Here is a 6,808-nt window from a genome sequence, read left to right on the forward strand (position 1 = left end):
GTTGGACCAGATGACCCACTCCGGCCCCTTCCAATCTGACCCACCCTGTGATTCTGTGATTCAGTGAATAAGAACAGTTTTCCACATGGCTGATCAGTATCCAGCCTCCAGAATGACAACAGACAAATGTTTCTGATAAATGCCTGAAACTAATCCCAAAAGTCAGATTTCTTCCATCTGTTACAGGGTTTCTATTTCCCTAAAGTACCAAGGTTTAGATCTCCTAAAGTTTTTATGTTCTTCCTAACAATAGTAGCTATTTTTACTGTCCACATAAATGCCTAATCCTTTTACTCCTCATTCTTAGACATGCTACAGCATATATCCAATTGTCAAGTGTCCTGTATAAGGAACTACTCCTTAGATTTAAAAATATGTAAATAGTTTAAATGTGTTATTCAATCCAACACAATAATCCCTCCTTCTTATATTACAACTTTAGTTACCAGATGCCTTGACTTGATCTTTTCTACCTTCCTTTATAAGTCACTGTACATTCTGATTTACCTCCTTTCTAAGCTGTCTTAATTATTTTTTTCCATATAGCTTTTCCAGACATGTATGTTTCCTGTCTCAGAGTCCCTCTGTGACTGTGAAACCTTTCTCAGATGTGACTTACCTAAGGAGAAATACTGTAATCAATTCTAGAACACTACTGACTTATTCGAGTGACATTGTAACTTTCAGGGAATTTCTTTTAACCCAGTTTCCTCAGTGAAGATTCTCACTAAGTTATCCACATATGGTAAACAGCTCATTTACTCAGTTGATCACAATTAATTTAGATTTACTACTGAAGAGAATATTGTTCTAAGTATTCCTGACATAAATTACACTGCTTTCATCAACAATGAGTTTTATTTGTCATGGTGTTACTTGTTCACCCAAATGCAGAAGAGCTCTCAGAAGTTTCTAAAGGTCTTCTTTAGTTGCAACAAATTATTTTAATCTCATCAGAATATTTTTATTTCTCTATGTTATTGCTAATTTCCAAATTAAAATGAACAGATTGAATAACATCAGACCTAGGATCTATCCTTGGAGAATCCAAGCTGTGACAAGATGAATTGAGGAGATTTTCAAGTGTGATTCTAAATGTCTGAGATGCATAGTGAAATCCCTCATCCCATGAAAAACAGACTAAAGAAAAATTGACTTAATCTAAACCAAATGAGAGACACTAGTTGCACAATCTGAACTATAATAGCCGGACACTTCCCATTTAGAAGGCAAAGATGGTCTGACTCAGGAAGAAGTACTAGTAAAAAATTAAAGACACTCCTAAGATTTTAGCCAGCTGTGACAATCTACCTGAATTAAAATGAATGCTTCCTCCTGTCAGTTTCATGGGGACACTGGGGGAAAGGGACATTCTGAATGAGTGGACTTGTCCCTCTCCCCATCACAGCCACTGCATCATGTTAATCCCACCTATCACACTATATCTTAAAAACCTTAAATACTTTTCCCACCTCTCTCATTAAGAAGTTGTTAAAAAAAAGTTGTTCAATTATTTCAATTACTTTCTTTGCTGGCATGTATGAAAATATTTATTATAAGTATTTATACTATAAAATATATATTTACTGTATTCTATTCATGCCATATAGTATATTATATAAATTCCACATATATTTACAAATATAGAATCAGAATACATTTAGAATCCTAGAATGGTTTGGTTGGAAGGGCCCTTAAAGATCGTCTTATTCCAGCCCCGCTGCCATGGGCAAGGACATCTCCACTAGACATGGCTGCTCAAACCCCCACCCAACCAGGCCTTGAACACTGCCAGGGATGGATCCACAACTTCTTTGGGCAACTTCTTCCAATGTCTCACCACCCTCTGAGTGACTATGTAACCTAAACCCACTCTCTTAGATTTTTAAAGCCAGTCCCCTGTGCCCAATCCCTGCATGCCCTCGTAAAAAGTCCCTTTCCAGCTCTCCTGTGGGCTCATTTTAGGTACTGAAAGGTGCTCTAAGGTGTCCCCAGAGCCTTCTCCTCTCCAGGCTGAAAACCACCAACTCTCTCAGCCTATCTGCACAGGACAGGTACTCCAGTCCTCTGGTCATGCCCTTCCTCTACCTGAAGGTAACATTTCATTTTGTTAGCCTAAAGAATTCTACTTTCCTCAAAAAGAAAGATTCCTTACTTCCCACATAGACTCATAGAATCTGCTGGGTTGGAAGGGACCCATCAGGATCATCGAGTCTAGCTCGTGGCCCTGCACAGCACCATCCCCAAAAGTCACACCATGTGCCTGAGAGTCCAAGAGCTTCTTGAACTCTGTCAGGCTTGCTGCTGTGACCACTTCCCTGGGGACCTGTTCCAGTGCTGTGACCACTTCCCTGGGGACCTGCTTCAGTGAACAGGTCCCTGGGGACCTCTTCCAACCACCCTCTGGGTGAAGAAATTTTTCCTAAAAAAGAAATCTCCCTTCACACATCTTGAAGCCATTCCCTCAGGTCATGTCACTGGTCACCACAGAGAAGAGATCAGTGCCTGACCTTCCACTTTTCCCTGTGAAGGTGGGGGGAGAGGGGGCTCCTCTTGGTCTCCTTCAGGCTGAACAAGAGGAGTGATCTCAGCTGCTTCTCACACAGCTTCCTCTCCAGACTTTCACCATTCTCATGGCCCTCCTTTGGACACTCTAACAGTTTTATGTCTTTTTTACATTGTGGCACCCAAAACTGCCCCCAGCACTTGAGGTGAGGCCGCCGCAGAGCAGAGCAGAGCAGAGCAGGACAATCCCTCCCTTGCCCTGCTGGCCATGCTGTGCCTGATGCCCCCAGGACAGGGTTGGCCCTCCTGGCTGCCAGGGCACTGCTGGCTCAGGTTCAGCTTGCCATGGACCAGGACCCCCAGGTCCCCTTCCTGTTCATACATCCAGGCTGTCCCGTCCCTGACACTTGACCTCATTAAATTTCACATGTCTGGTAATTGCCCAATACTCTAATTAGTCCAGATCTTTCCCCAGGGCCTCTTTTAATGTAAATAACTGAAGAAACATGTATCTAAATTCAACCAGAATGTTTAAAAACTTATCTACAGAAAAAGATGCTCAAATAAGGGGCTTCCCAAGCTCTCTGAAGACACTTGCTGTTGAGTGTTCAGATTGCTTTAGAAAGAAAAATCATGTCCCAGCAGGGTGTTATTCATTGAATAATGTTTTAATAAAAATTGTAAAACATTATAATAACTTAGAGTGAAATTTTATAATTATTCAGACTTTTAAGAAATAGAAATCCTAAATTAAACACAAACAGAATATTTATCCCCCTCTCTATTTCAATTAATAATACACATATAATACACAATATATATTATCTATAATAATTTTTCATGTATATATGTACATTACATATATAGTAGGCTCTATTTTAAGGATACAAAACTGCAACCTTAATCAAAGGTCTTCTCACACTGCACATACTGAAATGCTATGTTCTTTTCTTTCTTGGTAAAAAAGTTTACCACTGCAAATATGGAGTTTATGCATGTACAACCAAAAGAGCAAGAAGAGACATGGCCATATGTCACCATCTGGCTAACTAAAGTACAGGTGAAGAGCATGAAGTATTTTTCAGAAAATGAAGCTATTTTAAACAATATAAATAGGCTCTGAAAAATGGCTATGATGCAACATAGTAAAGGCAACAAAAGAGTTTCTGCAGGCTGTAAAGGGGACTCAAAAAAAAAAAAAATAAGGCAGCAACCACAAAACACACACACACACACACGAATTATGAGTAAGGAACACCATAACATAAGTAGAACTCCAGGAAATGAGATAAACTCTAAGTTTAGCCCTTACTTTTCCAAGACCCAGTAAGAATATAGGGATATGGAATTAATAGGAAGAAGAATATAGGAATATTTCCATTAATAATTTTATCTTCAAAGAAATGTATTGGCTGTTTCCTTTTCTGAATTTTTGCTTTAGAAAGATCATCCTCATAAACGTTTTTAAGTCCTTTTGAAAACATGGATGACCTCTGCTGAGCACCCCAGATGAAACCTCTCCTGCCTCGTACAAAATTGTACTCATACTTCTTTGTCAACACGGGAAACGTCTCAGATGTGTTACTATCACGTTCATGATTTGATGGTTATGTCTGCAATGGTAGCCCTATTGTTTCATTTGAACTGCTCATTTACCAGGCTCTATTATGTTTGCAGTAAAAAAAAAAAAAAAAAAAGACATTTGTTGCAGTTTAAGACAAATATGCAGGTAGCAGATTTGCAAACCTAAGGACAGCAGTGGACATATAGGCTCATGTAAGTGTTCATTGTGTTAGAGGAATATTAGATAATCAGACAATGGCAACCTGATAAAAATAAAAAAATGAAAGGAAGTTAAAAAAGGAAATCTTGCTTTCATCAATAAATGTGAAAGTGATCTTGCTCACTGTCAATGAACAATAGAAAGCAGATGTCTTTACCTTGCATAATCTCAGACTATCTTGTATTGATAACATCAGATAGCCAAAAAGATTTTAAAAGAGTTCTGTACTATAGACAATGCTTCTCTACAAGCTGATCCATATTTTGCTTTGAAATTCCATCTACAATAGTCCCAAGACATTTGAAATATTAATAAATGAGGTGAGGTTTTCCTCCTAATAGCCTAATCACCTGTTACTGTTCTTTTAGAGCAAGCCTCTGTATCCAATTGGGTTTTTTTAAATTCTCATCTCAAATCCACAGAACCTTAGATTTCAGACCTCTCATGTTACTGTCACACAGAAATTCCACGTCTCACTGAAGAGAACTGTTATTTTTCTTTTTCCATATTATCTATCTAGATTTTAGAATAAAATTCTTTTTCCTCTACCATCTAAGCTTCCTTATGGCAGGTCATTCCTTACTGCAGTTTCTTGCTTCCCAATTCACATCTAAAAAGACTGGTACAGTTGAATGTGTCCACTCATTGCTGACATCAGTTCCTAAATTCCCAGTTTCTAGTATGAAATAGTGTGAGGAGCCCTTCAGTGCAGGATATTCTGTCTGGGTCTAAATTTTATTTATATTCATACTAATGCACTTCAGTTGTTATTAAACACCACAATTTTAATATAAATCTTGCAATTGCCACTACTGTTAGTAGATATCCTTATCATGCAGACAGTAAGTTTTTAGTGGGCTTTTTGGCTGTGGTTGGAGGAAACTTCAATGTATGCCTTTAAGAATTATAGAATCTTAGAATGATAGTTGGAACGTGATCTTGACAATTATCTAGTTCTGCTGTGGGCAGGGCACACTTTCCAGTAGACCAGGTTTCTCAGAGCCCCATCCAACCTGGCCTTGAGCACCTCCAGGGACGGGGTATCCACAACTTCCCTGGGCAACCTGTTCCAGTGCCTCACCACCCTCTCAGTCAAGAATTTTTTCCCAAGATCTAATCTAAACCTACTGTCTTTCAGCTCAAACCCATTCCCCCTTATCCTGTCACTATGTGCTCTCGTAAACAGTCTTGCTCCGTCCTTTCTGTAAGTTCTCTTCTGGTACCTGGAAGGATGATATTAAAAAAAAAAAAAAAAAAAAAAACAACAAAAAAAACCAAACAAAAACACTAAAACCAAAACAAAAACACACAAACAAAATCAACGCCAAAACACCAACACAAAAACCAAAACAAAAAACCCCACCAACAACAAAAAACACCAAAAAACGCCAAAACCAAAACAAACAAAAAGAAACCCCCAACTGTTAAAACTTTAACTCACTTTGAAGGTCTACAGACACTTGGCCCTCAGTTCACGGGCAAGCGCCGAGGAGCCAGACCCCCCGGGAGCCGCGGCACGGCCCGAGGGCTCCGGCCGCTAACGCACCGCCCGCCCGACACCGCCGCTGCCGCCCGGCACCGCCGCGGCCCGGGGGCTGTACCGGTGATTTGTGCTCACTGCCCCGAGCCCCGCTGCCCTCGGCGCTGCCAACGCTGCCCGGCCTCGCCCGCGCCCCCCGCGCCGCCCGGGGGCGATCGCGCAGCGCCGCCCGCGCCGTTGCTTCGGCGTTGCCGGGAGACGGCGGCGGCCGCGCCTGAGGGAGGCCGGGCCTGAGGGAGCCGGGCCCGCCGCCGCCGCGCCTCCTTCCTTCCCTCTGCTCTGCCGGTTGTCCCTGGGCAACGGCTTCGAGCGTTTCGTGTGAGCTCCCAGAAGCCTTCAGGGAAGCGGTTCGCGGTGGCACACGCGTTTAATCCAGTTCTTCACGGTGTATCCCGACTCCGAAGTGCCGGTGACGCTGCTTTGAGGGAAACTTCAAGTCGTAAATGCTGATGGGTGCTGGGTAATGATGGAAAAAGGAAGCAGTTATTTCTGCAGACTAAAGGAAAAGGCTACTTACTCACCCAAAGACACAATTTTTGAAAATTAACTGTGTGCAGTCTGTCTAAAATTTGCAAGTTGCTGTGTTCACGACTTAATTTTGTGATTTTTCTCTACCCCGTTTCACTGTCTATTTTCAGAGCATTCATAAAAAAAAAAAAAGGAAAAAAAAGTGGAAGCCAGCAGCTTTCAGGAGAAATGGGCAAAGCCTCTCCCCAGGTAGAGCACGGCTCAGGCGAAGCTGTGTCAGTCGGAGCCCCGTGGGGGCAGACATCGGCCCAGAGGCACAGTGGGCCCGAGGGGCGACCTCCTTTCCTCAGCTCTGGGCTGGTAGTGCAGGAAGCTGTGCCCTGTGGACAATTGTGCTAGTCTCAATAATAATTCATTCCAGTGTTCTCTTTTGCCAGCCAGGGCTGTTTTGGAAGGAATCCTAAGCTGAATTCTGGAATCAAATAACATTTTCTACTTGAAAAGCAGCATAA

The 6,808-nt window shown here is 41.8% G+C and overlaps 1 protein-coding gene across 1 annotated transcript in view; it reads right to left on the bottom strand.

The window, feature by feature from the left end:
* The window catches only part of ARMC3 (armadillo repeat containing 3), a 61,825-nt gene extending 55,957 nt beyond the window's left edge, over positions 1-5,868 (bottom strand). Inside the window, exon 1 of the mRNA XM_059477873.1 lies at positions 5,730-5,868. The gene's annotated coding sequence lies outside the window, so the exon portion shown is untranslated. The remainder of the gene's footprint in view (positions 1-5,729) is intronic.
* Positions 5,869-6,808: the final 940 nt, after the last annotated feature.

This window comes from Ammospiza nelsoni, chromosome 1 (assembly GCF_027579445.1).
Source record: "Ammospiza nelsoni isolate bAmmNel1 chromosome 1, bAmmNel1.pri, whole genome shotgun sequence".
NCBI classification, from domain to species: domain Eukaryota; kingdom Metazoa; phylum Chordata; class Aves; order Passeriformes; family Passerellidae; genus Ammospiza; species Ammospiza nelsoni.